The 13,359-nt window shown below is 39.3% G+C and overlaps 2 protein-coding genes across 8 annotated transcripts in view; both read left to right on the top strand.

Moving 5' to 3' along the window:
* The window catches only part of LOC131322944 (F-box protein At3g07870-like), a 50,958-nt gene extending 41,219 nt beyond the window's left edge, over positions 1–9,739 (top strand). The window contains exon 3 of the mRNA XM_058354545.1: positions 9,525–9,739. The gene's annotated coding sequence lies outside the window, so the exon portion shown is untranslated. The remainder of the gene's footprint in view (positions 1–9,524) is intronic.
* The window catches only part of LOC131322941 (F-box protein At3g07870-like), a 38,672-nt gene extending 28,933 nt beyond the window's left edge, over positions 1–9,739 (top strand). For 5 of the 7 annotated variants that reach the window (XM_058354540.1, XM_058354535.1, XM_058354542.1 and 2 more), the window contains one exon: positions 9,463–9,739. The gene's annotated coding sequence lies outside the window, so the exon portion shown is untranslated. The other 2 variants (XM_058354536.1, XM_058354538.1) reach the window with 2 other exon arrangements.
* Positions 9,740–13,359: the final 3,620 nt, after the last annotated feature.

Here is a 13,359-nt window from a genome sequence, read left to right as displayed (position 1 = left end):
CAGCATCCGATGTCTTTGAACAAGGAATGAAGTGTGCCATTTTGGAGAAGCGATCCACAACCACAAAGATAGAGTCATGTTCCCGAAGGGTTTTTGGTAATCCAAGGACAAAATCCATACTTAAATCCTGCCAAGGCTCATGGGGCACAGGTAGCGGAGTGTATAAACCCGTATTCTTCTTTCTTCCCTTTGAAAGTTGGCAAGTACGGCATTGCGAAACAACCCTGCCCACATCTCGCTTCAGCTTTGGCCAATAAAAGTGATCTTCGGCCATTGCAATTGTCTTATCTCTTCCAAAATGACCTGCTGCCCCTCCGGAATGCAATTCCCAAATCATTTCTTCACGGAGTGATGTGTTGGGTAAGCAAAGTCGGGTTCCCTTGAAGAGGAAACCATCATGCAAAGAAAAATCACCATATCCTCCCTGCTGTCCAGCCAGCAGCTGAGCATGTATAGAGCTGAAATCCTTACAAGAAGGATAGTCTCTCTTAAGCAAATCAAAACCCACCACTTGTATAGCCATGGAAGAGAGAACATACACCACACGGCTAAGGGCATCAGCAACCTTATTCTCTGAACCAGCCTTATGTTTGATAACAAAAGAATATTCCTGCAGAAATGAAACCCATTTGCCATGTCGATGATTCAGCTTCTTTTGAGAGTTGATGTACTTGAGTGCTTCATGGTCGGAAAATAACACAAACTCCTTAAAAAGAAGATAGTGTCGCCAATGGCGAAGTGCTTGAATCACTGCATAAAATTCTTTGTCATAGGTGGAATACTTCTGCTTGGCTTCATTGAGTTTTTCACTAAAATAAGCAACCGGGTGCCCTTCTTGACTAAGAACACCTCCAATCCCAACGTGTGATGCATCGCACACCACTTCAAATACCTTTGAGAAGTCAGGAAGACGTAGAACAGGAGCCTCAGACATCATTTTCTTTATGTCTTCGAAAGCTTTTGTTGCTGCCTTGGTCCAAACAAACTGTCCTCCTTTCATACAGTTAGTGATAGGTGCCATTACCATGCTGAAATTCCTAATAAATCGACGATAAAAAGTCGCCAACCCGTGAAAACTGCGTACATCATGCAAGGTTTTGGGAATTGGCCATTCTAGAATAGCTTTCACTTTACTTGGGTCGACCTCCACACCTTTAGAGGACACAATGAAACCCAAAAATACAATCCTTGGACTCATGAAAGAACACTTCTTTAAGTTCATGTAGAGTTTCTCTTGACGGAGAAGCCTCAAAACTTGTTGAAGATGAAAGATATGTTCCTCCTTGGTCTTGCTATATATTAGAATATCATCAAAATAAACAACCAGGAAGTGACCAATGAAAGGCTGTAATACCTGCGTCATAAAGCGCATGAATGTACTTGGGGCATTTGTAAGACCAAATGGCATGACTAGCCACTCATAGAGGCCATCCTTGGTCTTGAAAGCTGTCTTCCATTCATCTCCTGGCCTTATGCGTAGTTGATGGTAGCCACTTTTCAAATCAATCTTTGAGAATATACGAGAACCAGCCAGCATGTCCAACATATCATCAAGCCTTGGGATAGGGAACCGGTACTTGATTGTAATCTTGTTTATAGCACGGCTATCTATGCACATGCGCCAACTGCCATCTTTCTTTGGCGTGAGCAAAGCTGGAACAGCACAAGGGCTTAAACTCTCACGAATAAACCCCTTGGACAGAAGCTCATCTACCTGTTTTTTAAGCTCTGCGTGTTCACTTGGATTCATGCGATAGGCCGGAAGATTAGGCAATTGCGATCCTGGAATGAGATCTATTGCATGCTGGATATTGCGCATGGGAGGTAATTCATTTGGGAGTTCTTTAGGTGCAACATCAGAAAAATGGGACAGCAACTCAGCCACTTCTGATGGAAATTCAGAGGCTGTTGCAGCAGCTGATTCTGATACTTCTTTTACCACCATGGCATATATAACTCCCAGTTCCATACTCTCTATTTGAAAACACTTCTTGGTGAGAATGTGGAGAGATTTAGGCTTATTTTCTGCAACACCCTTTGGCTTCTTTTCCTTGTATTTTTCCATTTCAGCTGTATTCATTGGCTTCAAAACGATCTCCTTGTTTTTGAATGAGAAAGCATACGTGTTCTCTTTCCCACAATGCTGCACATCTCTATCATAAAGCCATGGTCTCCCAAGAAGAATATGTGTGACATTCATGGGAATGACGTCACACCAAATGGAATCACTATAAGAACCATAAGAGAAAGAAACTAGGCAGCGCTGAGTTACCGGAATGGAAGTGTTGTCGATCCAAGCTACCTTATACGGATGAGGATGTGGTTGAACAGGAAGTTTAAGACGCTCCACTGTGGCAGCAGATACAACATTCATACAACTCCCACCATCAATAATAAGCTTTCGGGCTTGGTTTCCACAGCGGACCAGCATCTGAAAGATAGAAGTACGCCTCCAGTCCTCCTTTTCAACTTTAGGTGCTGTAAGGATACGTCTAACAACAGAGATCAACGAATTGTCCACCTCCTCTTCTTCTAAGTCATCTGTATTTAGAATCCCAACGTCAAAAGAATCATCATTGTCATCATTATGTTGTTGGTCAAATTCAGCTTCTAGTTCCATTCCCATGTGTAAGTTCCTCTTCGGGCATTGATAGGCCATATGACCAGTTTCACCACATTTAAAGCATCTGTTGTCCTTTCCTCCCCCTTTGTTGGCTGCGTGATTCTTGCCTTTTGGATCAGCCGTATTGGCTGAAGTTTGCTTAGAAACACTAGGCTGGAAACGACTTGCATCTTTGTACCCTTTAGCTGCAGTTTCCCCAACTTGAGACCCAAACTTTTTAGGAATTGGGTATTTCAAATACTCCTCCATATCCAAAGCAACCTGGAAGGCATGTTCGAGACTGTACAAGGGTTGGCGAAGCAGCTCCCTCCTTATGTCTGGCCTCAAACCAGCCTTGAATCGAGCAAGAGTTTGACTTGAATCTTCTGTCACTTGACTCCTCATCTTCAGCTCATCAAATTTCTGCATATATTCAGCCACTGACATGTTGTTTTGCTTTAACTCGATGAGTTGTTCACACAACTTCTCATGGTAATTTGATGGCATGTACTTTTCCCTCAACTTAGCTTTCATCTCTTGCCAAGTACCAATCGGTGGTTGCCCCAACCTTCGAATATCACCTTCAACACCCATCCACCAGATTTTTGCTAATCCCACAAGCTTCATCTTAGCAAATCTCACTCGCCGATCGTCAGCCATATCATACCAGTCAAAGTACTCCTCAATAGAAGCAAGCCAATCATGAAACAAAGTAGGATTGACCTTACCTTCAAAATCTGGAACCTCCATTTTAATCTTCTTAGTGATATCTCCGGCTGTATCATAGGTCTCATGTTGGTTCCTCTGTAACAAATCATGGGTCCATTCAGACATGGAATTTTGTTGCATTCCTTGACCTTGGCCAGCCCTAAATTGCTGACTTCGAAGGGAATCTGCACGCTGTTCTTCTGTGCGCTCACCTTGGTTCTCACCATTTTCATTAGGATTGTTATTCCCGGAGTTTTCGCCTTGTTCGCCTACTTGTTCATCATTAGGTTGAGTTCTTTGGCCTTCCAAAGTGCTGATGCGCAGATTATTATTATCCAATTGCTCCACAAGTTTTAACAGAATCTCATCACGCTGGAAATCAGTTAATCTTCCTCTAAACGGCCTTCCGGATCGTGTAGACATGATGCTACGCTCGCTCTGATACCAAAAATTGATGCAGGACAGATTGGAATAGGGCTAAGTATGACCGAAGACGAGGGAAAGGGGCTGTTTTTAGGACTGTGAATAGTAGACGTGAACAGTATTTTTAAGGAGGGAAGAGTAAGAGAAGGATAGATCTAGGCCTCACACCTAGGTTACCAAAGGCATCACACCTAAGGCCTCTTTAGCATCACACCAAAGAATGAGATTGCATCACACAATCATAAAGCTTAAAGCTAAATTTTCATTCAATCAATCATAATTCAAGCTCTTGAGATTACATGACTTATATAGACTCCATAATACTTGAATGCAAATAACTACTCCTATTTCCTAGATGGCTGGATGCAAATAACTATTCATATTCCCTAGATGGCTGGATAGGATGAATGCATACATAAGGGTTGAATGCATTAAATATGTGGTCAAACTTCCCTAAATGAAAAGACACAAGGCTCATGAAAAGTCACAGCCTTTAATGTTCCAGCCAATGCCTAATTAATATCCCAGGTAGGGCCCACATCATCCAGCATATGCCAAATTAAGGCTTGGGCCTTAGAACCATCCAATCCACGTTTTTTATAGCCTTTTATCGGGTGCTGCCATTTTCCATCACATACACCCATCTGAATTTCAAATATGGGTAAGTAAAACATTTAGAACAATCTATGTAACATGGAGTAGAGGAGTGGCCCACGAGCCATTGGGTCTCAAGAGATAACTCATTATCATGAATTTGAATTTTCACCCTTTGACAACCTTATGCTTGCTTGAGTATGTGAGAAGTAAGTTCATGAGATTTTTTATAGTTGCAAGTACTGATACTACGTGCTTTCCTATTTGATGCCGCTTGTTTCAATTTTTTATTTCCATCACTGTGGTGTAGTATTTTGGGTCATAATAGATTGTCAAATGAATGTGGAAAATTCCAACACAAAGTCGATTTACTATTATTTCAATTCGTTTGTCTAGCAATTTGTTTTATTTGCAGTTATACTCATTTTTCCAATGCGAACTAAGGTTCTTGGTTTCGGACTTCTTTTTTAATCGGTGGTTTAGGACTTTCTTAGCGAGAAAGCTTTTTGATTTCGCTAATTATAAATTTATCCAAAGAAAGGGGTTATTGGTTCAGCGGTCAAAGATGTAGTACTTATTAAGGTTGTGGTTGTGCATTCGAAAGGGGGGTGAATGGGACTACCGATTAAAATTAAACCAACAAACAATGCAAGTTATCTATTAAACCAACAAACAATGCAAGTTATCTAACCAAGCTCCGTCTCAAGTATTGGGTGAAATTCCACGGAGACCCCCTCATCTATGCCTGTTTTCCACGGAGACTCCTTGACATTTAAAAACCTAAACAGATTCCCGCATCTATATGAAATGAAAGAAATGGCTAACTCTGTTAACGGAATGAAGAAAATGACGATCCTCCGCATCTATAAAAATCGCCCACACTAACCCCCTCCTCTATAAAAATTGCACACGGACGGAATACACTTCTCTTTCCTTTTTCTCCTCCCTCTCTCTCTTCCATTGTCTACTCTACCCACCACCTCTACATCTGGAACGTAGAGGGAACTAACAGATTGAACCCATCTCTCTCATCCATCATTTGTATCACTGTTATATATACACCATCATTCTCCCTCTTTCTCTCTCTCCATCTCTCCAATCTCCCCCTCTCTCTGGGTACTACCTTTTCCCAAATCTCAGTTATATTGTAGGGTTGACTATGAATTGGGAAATAGGTTTGAGTGATATCTTTTCTCTCCATCCCTTGCTCTAAAACTTCTTCACAGCCGATCCCAAAGCAACACCAACACCAACACCATTTGACAGATGTTCCCATTGGTCAATCTCTTTTTGGTACTTGTCTCTCAGCTTAATTAGGGCTTTTTCTTCCTTTCCCTTCGGTTTTGTTCCTTTGCTGCCGGATCTGGCGGTGAATGGCCCTAGGAGGTGGTGGTGGTGGGGTCCAGGCGGGGGCGTATCTTGCGCTTGTAGATGAAGCCGTTGCCGTTGAAGGGTTCCCACTCGTCTTCATTGAATTCTATGGCGGCCCATCAAGGGTACCATTCTGTAAATATCAACGATTGAAGATTATGCGAAGGAGAAAAGGGGTGAAGAACATTCGATTTTGGTAATAATTACTTCGAGAACTCGAACTCTAGAACAAAAAATTACTCCCTCCGTCCCACTTTGTTCCGCCTGTTTCCTTTTTGGAACATCCCAAAAAATTGTCTATAGCTCACAATCTATAATGTTTTTTATGATTTCGAAAATTTTGTTTAATAAAATAAATTGAGATCTATTAAACAAGATCCATATTGAATATATAAAATATTATAAATTGTGAGATATAGACAATTTTTTAGAACATCCAAAAAAGGAAACAGGCGAAACAAAGTGGGACGGAGGGAGTACATTTGTAAAGATTATATAAAGATTTATTACATACCTGAGAAAGCAATCTAGAGTGCACAAGGTGATGGTCATCGCCGACGAAACGGCTCTCGTCCAATGAAGGAATCACTTCTTTCGCTCTTTGTTACTCCATTAGTTGCTGTATCAATTCCACCTTCACCTTCGGTTCTATCTATCTATCTATCTCGCAAGAGAGATAGAGAGGGGGAAAGAGAGAGACCCCAGAACACAGTACAGGAGTTAGTGAGCATTGTTAGCCTGCTCTTAATTGTTTTCACACTACACGACATATTCTACCCAAAAAGCCCTTGCACTACCAGACAAAACGCACACATTCGTAGGACACGAACGGAAAACATAAAAAATCTGATAACCCTCAACCATCCACCCAGGACAAACCACCAAAGGCCAAAGCCAAAGCCAAAGCCAAAGGGGCAATTTCGGGAGAACAAGGCCAAAATTCCTCATTTGCTTACCTGCCAAAACAAGGCCAAAGATCCTTTTAGATAGGCAGAAGGAAAATGTCGATCGACAGCACATTAATCAACAAACACGAAGCAAATCAAATCCACAAGGAAAACCAACAAGAAGAAGATTGTCGAATAGTGGGTAAGCCAGAACTCCCAACCCACTTAGTAATCGACATCCTCTCAAGGCTCCCAATGAAACCCCTATTCCGTTTCCGCCGCGTTTGTAAGGACTAGCTCTCTCATCTCAGACCCTCATTTTGCCAATCTCCATCTCCCTAAATCACAGCCTAGTCTCTTGCTCAAACCCCTCGTACCAACTCGCGGATTGTGGAAACTTAACTTGGTCGACTTCTGTATCAATCCCTCCACCCCTCCTCGTCATGAGCCTATGGAGTTGGTCACCACAAGCAACCTCCGAGAGGGTCCAACATCCCATATTACATAATTAACTCCTGCAATGGTTGTTGTGCTTGTCTGACCCTTGTTCACAAAGAATGCTCGGCTTATATGTTTGTGCTTCAAAGTTCTCTCTATATGTAATAAAGGTAAGGGTGGTGATGCTGAAATTTGGGTGATGAAGGATTATGGGGTAAAGGAATCTTGGAGGAAGGACTTTGTCATTGATACTATGATGATTGGTGGAAGTCGCTTGTATTATGAGCCAATAATGGTTCTGGAGGATGGACAAATCTTGGTATTTGAAAATAGAAAGTGTTTTATTTTGCTTTGTGGTCCCAGATCGAATTGCCTGAGGAATGTTCATACTTTTGGATTTAGTGGAAAACACTTCCTAGGGTGTGCTCATGTCCCTAGCTTGCTTTCTTTTAGGAATGCTGCAAGAGGAGAAAATTTTAAGGCTTAGTAGCAGGATCCTTCTAAAATGGGTGTGCTCGGGAGCTCAAATCGGCTCTCCCAAGATGGGAGCTCGTCTCCTCAAGACGGGAGCTCGCTCCTAACTAAGATGGGATCGAGCTTATCGGCCGTTAAGGCAGTTATTCTCTTACTTTTAAGGGAGTAATGCCACTGTGGAAACAAGAATATGAAAATCATTTCAATCAAGAAGTTTTGCAAATTGAAAATATCTGACTTCCATTAATTACCCTTTAAGATTGGGAAAAACCTCTATTAAGTATTACTGTTCCTGCAATGGTTAAGTATTTAAAGATATTTTATATATGTATTTATATATAATCTATATATGCTCCTTAGGCGCTCCCAATCTTAGGAGCTTCTAGGTGCTTCCGCTCCCCTACACCCGCTCCCGCTTCGTGCTACTAAGTTTTGAGGTACATATATCAAACAACCATAATTGCTATTTTTCCGAGCTTAAATCATGTGCTACAAAGAGCTTTTTCATCTGTTTCGATTTTCCTTTTTTGGCAATGTTGTTCTATATTACTTTTGTTGCTTAGCATGTTAGATTGTTATGTTATTGTTTCAGCAAATTGATATGATTTCTCTATTTCATTGATTCTGTACTATTTTCGTACTTGAACATATAAGTTTCATTATGCATTGTATAGTTGTATGGTTTATTTTGTGCATTGTATTTCGTATTGTATTCCATTGTAACTGTTTATCTCATTTATGCATTTCTTGCATTTCCACCAAAAATGAAGTTCAAATTATGAGATTTTTCTCTTGATGTGTGCAACTATGAAGATGCACAATGGTCTATAAAGATGTATTACTTGTGTATGCTCGTAGTTCTGTCAAGTTGTACTATTGGCTTATCTCTCAAACCCAGATGAACATGTATATCAATTATGACCAGCTCGTAAGCTGTTTCACTTTGTTTTATTTGGTTTTCCAAATCAAATCAACTTAGTGTGATCCGTTTGGCAGTTGCTACCTTTGGTATGATAATCAGGTCTTTTCCTAGGCTGCTTTTTTCACGTCATCCTTTCTTTTGTGAGGAATTATTGCATCATCCTCTTGAGAAGATAAAAAATCTAAAATAAACTTGAGTTTTTGTCATGTTACCAAAAAACTTTTTGTTGCCAAACCAAATCAACTCAGTGTGCTCCTTTTGGCAATTTATACCTTTTGGTATATTCTTCATTGCTTTCCTAGGCCCTGTTTTTAGCTTCACCCTTTTTCTGGTGAGGATTAATTACTTCATCCTATGCAGAATATAAAGATACAAAATAAACATGAGTTTTTGTCATGTTACCAACCAAGTTTTCATTGCCTAGTATACTTTTGTCAGGACAGCTTCACCCTTTTTCTGGTGAGGATTCATTACTTCATCCTACGCAGAATATGAAGATACAAAATAAACATGAGTTTTTGTCATGTTACCAACCAAGTTTTCGTTGCCTAATATACTTTTGTCAGGACACTGATGGACTTTTGCCTGCAAATAGTGGAGCGAATGAGAGTCAACAGTAGATTTAATGAGTTTATTTTTTCTAGATGAGTTTGGAACAGAAGCTAGTTGAGGAAGTCGTCTCATTTGCTATTTAGCAAGGAAGAATTTGAGTTGCAAGATAGACTTGTTGCGTTATTGTGCTAGAAAGAACATCAGTACAACAAGGGCCGGTAAAGAGATGCCAACTCCAATGCGCTGCCCCTGTAGTCTTGCTTATGCTGTGTGGATTTGGCATCTTTTCTTATCCATCTATACTTAGATTTAAGTCAAGTAAAGAAATAATCTTGATTCTACAACTGTATTCTGATACAAGAATAGATGAGATTGTCATCATGATTCATGTTTGCTGACAGGCAGTTGTAGAAAGTGAAAGTATTGTAGTACTAATTTCTTGAATGGGGGTATGTTACCATCTGGCTTATAATTTACTCATGAATGTGCAGAAACTCACCTGTTTGAAAGAAAACGGATCTTCCGAGAAAGATGGCTGATAAACAGATTACAGTGGTGCTTCGAGGAGTGAACTATCCATCTGGGTCTTGTAACACATTTACTTTTTTGAACAAGTTAGGAGAACCAGCATGGTAATGTGCATGTATTTGTTCTCTTTGGATTTGTATTTTGGTTCTATTGGTCTGTGTCTCTGTTTGTTACTAATGTCTTTGTTGGATCTCTGTTCAAAACTTAACGGCCGACTTTCTTATGCAATGGGCTTATACCTGTGGTTTGGGGGCTGGCTGGGGATTTGGGAGGGAACGTGGATCCTAATTCTTAGGCAGATGGTGGCTAAACAAAAACTGAAAACATACTTCATCACCCAAACTTGTTTCTCCTTTTTTCGTCCATTTTCTCAGCAATCAAAGCAGAAATTATTCTGTTCTCATGACTATGCTCTACAAAAGAAATGAAAAACGAGTAAAAAAGAGGGTGACGATGTCTTACTAGACAGGGAGTGTTCACCTTTCACAACTGCAGTCCTTCAAACCAAAAGAAGCGTAAGAGCATACGTTTAAGGCTCTTTAGATTTTGAGTTTGGATCAAATTACACTTAAAAAATTTACTTTATTACTTTAATTACTCATTTTTAAAATGTCTATTGCATCAGGCTCTCTTTTTAAAGCTATTCTATTAGAAATATGTTTACTCTATCTTTTCAATTAAATATTTTCTGTCAAGGGCCTTGTTTTGGGCACATCAAATGGGCAAAAATTGATGATATTTGAGGGGTCCATTATGGGTTCTATAAAGATTATTCAAACCGCAAGTTATTTTTAAAATATTTTTTAATGGTTTCTTGAAAAAAAAATTTAACTCAATCTGATATTGGTAAGAACTATTTCTAAATTCGTAGTGCGCTCTACAAAATCAATTCAGAAAGAAAAAGAAGTGCGAGAGGCAAAGTGCCGGATTGGAAATTAATAACATATTTCTCAACTGATGAACAGTGCCTCACTTGAGATAAAGAGGGACTATTCAAAATTAAAATTTTGGCAAGTATCCCCCACCACTAACGAGGCTAATGTGAGGTCATTTTACTCGTTTTGGCTCATTACTATAGCTTCAGGTAGGAAGCAGAGAGTGTGATGTAGATAATCTCCGAGAAGTAATGTAGAATTTTGGATTTAAGTTTCGGAAATCATAGGATCGCAGCTGGGATTGGAGATAAAATCATAAAAGAGCTTGTTTACAAATATCATGTTTATCTTTCTTTCTATTTTTTTTTTTTTTTTTTTTGGAGAAGTAAATTTTTGTCTGTTTTTTTGGATTCATGCATTGAGGTCCCTCCGTGCAATATTTCTGTTTTTTCGTCACTGCAAATACATCCATTAGCAGAGATTTTCTTCATGATCAATTCATTTATTTATCTGTCTTTCTATGTCAAAATTTGCAGTTCCTGGAATTATTGGCTGTCTCCGAGCCCTTGAAGCTATAAAGGTTGCAAGTGGTGTTGGTAAACCACTCTCAGGAAGGATATGCTTCTTTTTGATGCACTGTCTGCGCGTATTCGTATTAGGCCTGTCAATGGGCCGGATCCGATCCGGATCCGACAGATCCGGATCCGGATCCGAATCCGATAAGACACAATCCGATCCGGATCCGATAAGACTCAAATCCGATAGCGAGAATCCGGATCCGAATCCGAAAAATCCGGATCCGATCCGAAAATCCGAATCCGATCCGGAAACTTTTTTTACTTCAAAAATTTTAGCCAAAAAAAAATATATTTTTCAAAAAAATACAATTTTTTTTTTCAAAAAAAAATTATTTTCAGAAAAAAAAATTAAAAAATTTAAAATAAAAAATAAAAATAAAAATACAACTTCTTAAACATTTTTTTTTTCAAAATAAAAATTTTACTATTTTTTTAAAAAAAATTAAAATTTTAAAAAAAAATAAAGTTCGGATTCGGATTGATAACGGATTTAATCCGATCCGATCCGGATCCGATCCGGATCCGTATTGAATTACCGGATCCGGATTATCGGATTATCGGATCGATGTTATCGGATTCGGATCCGGATCCGGATCGGATTTTCCGGATCGGATCCGGATCGGATCCGGTCCATTGACAGGCCTAATTCGTATTGTATGTCAGCAAGACTTTTGTATTCATGCTTTAAACTCACCGTCTTTTATGAATAAAGCTCTTCCCATAGCTTTAAACTCACCGTATTCATGCTTTAAACCGTCCTCTCAAAAATAGAAACTAGCGTGAAAAGTGGGAAAAAAAAGAAAAAAAACCTAATTGAATCTACAAACTCTCCTCTTTGCGTTATCTTTCCCTCTCCTCCCAAAACAACAAAACCTTCCTCCTTCTCGCCGATTTCACACCGCGCTGGAAATCCAATGAAGGGAGTTAACAGGTATCATTCATCTAGCTTCTCTTTGACCTTAGTTTCATCGGCAAACCGCTGCTGGCAATTCCCCGAGATACCCGTACGTACTGTAAATTATTTTGGGTTTTAGAACTACTAGGGAATAAACGGTATAACTCTAAAGCTTATGTTATTAACCCCTAAAGTAAACTTTTAGGAATAACATGGTTGTACAATCCCTAATTAACTGCATTAAAATTGTAGAATTAGGCTGGTTCTAGTTATGCTTGTAATGGTTTTGGTTATACTCATAATAGTTTTATTACGCCAAAAATTATGGTGTTATCAAAATGGGTAGAGACACCGAAGTCATTCCATTTTGGGTATATTATTTTGAAGGGAAAAACTATGGTGTCCCCTACCCAAAAGGGGACATCGGTTATGCCTCCCAAAGGTTTTTTGTTATGCCTTCGAGTGGTTATGTTATATCATTTTTTTTGTAATAATGACAGAACAAGTCTTATGCCATTTTTTAAAAAATGTTATGCAATATTATGCCATTTTTAAAAAGTGTTATGCCTTCGAGTAGTTTATTATGCCATTTTTGAAAAAGTATTATTACGTAATATAATAATAATAATAAATTGTTATGCCATTTAAAAAAATGATCTACACAATGGTATAACATGTTAGGGAATGACTTCGGTGTCCCCGGTCATTTTGGGGACACCGTAACTTTTAGCATAATAAAATCATTATAAGTATAACCAAAACCAATTACAAGCATAACAGAACCATAGCAAGGCATAACCAAAACCATAGCAAGGCATAACTTATTAGTTATGCCTTGGTTGTGTTTAGTTACGCCTTGGTTGATTTTTTAGATATTCCTTGGTTATGCCTTGTTTGGATTCTGTTATGCTTGTAATTGATTTTAGTTATGCTTCTAATGGTAAAGTTATGCAAAAAATTACGGTGTCCCCAAAATGACCGGGACACCATAGAATCGTCCAAACAAAAAAACCCACTACTAATTTATGCCCAAAAGCGTGCTTTTAGATAAAAAAAAAAAAAAGTGAATTCAGCACTTAATACTGAATCAATTAAGTAATAAGTGATTCAGTAGGTTTGATAACCACATTTCATATTACTTAACAAATTAAGTACCACTTAAAATATAAGCTAAAAAGTTGAAAAATATTAAGTAGCTTTGAGCTACTTAATTCTGGCTGAATTTTTGTGTACTTACATTCAACCGTCATACCACCACCACAACCACTTCCACCAACACCTCCACCACTCCACCACCACCACCACTACCACCACCTCCACCACTCCACCACCACCACCTCCACTACCACCACTCCTCCTCCACCACATCACCACCATCACCACTCCCTCCACTACCACCACATCACCACCACCACCACTTCCTCCACCAGCTCCACCACCACCACCACCAGCTCCACCACCACCACAACTCCACCACAACCACCACCACTACCATCACTACACCACCACCGC

The sequence above is a fragment of the Rhododendron vialii genome, chromosome 4a (assembly GCF_030253575.1).
Source record: "Rhododendron vialii isolate Sample 1 chromosome 4a, ASM3025357v1".
In the NCBI taxonomy this organism is placed as follows: domain Eukaryota; kingdom Viridiplantae; phylum Streptophyta; class Magnoliopsida; order Ericales; family Ericaceae; genus Rhododendron; species Rhododendron vialii.
This window is presented reverse-complemented; position numbering and strand designations above follow the sequence as displayed.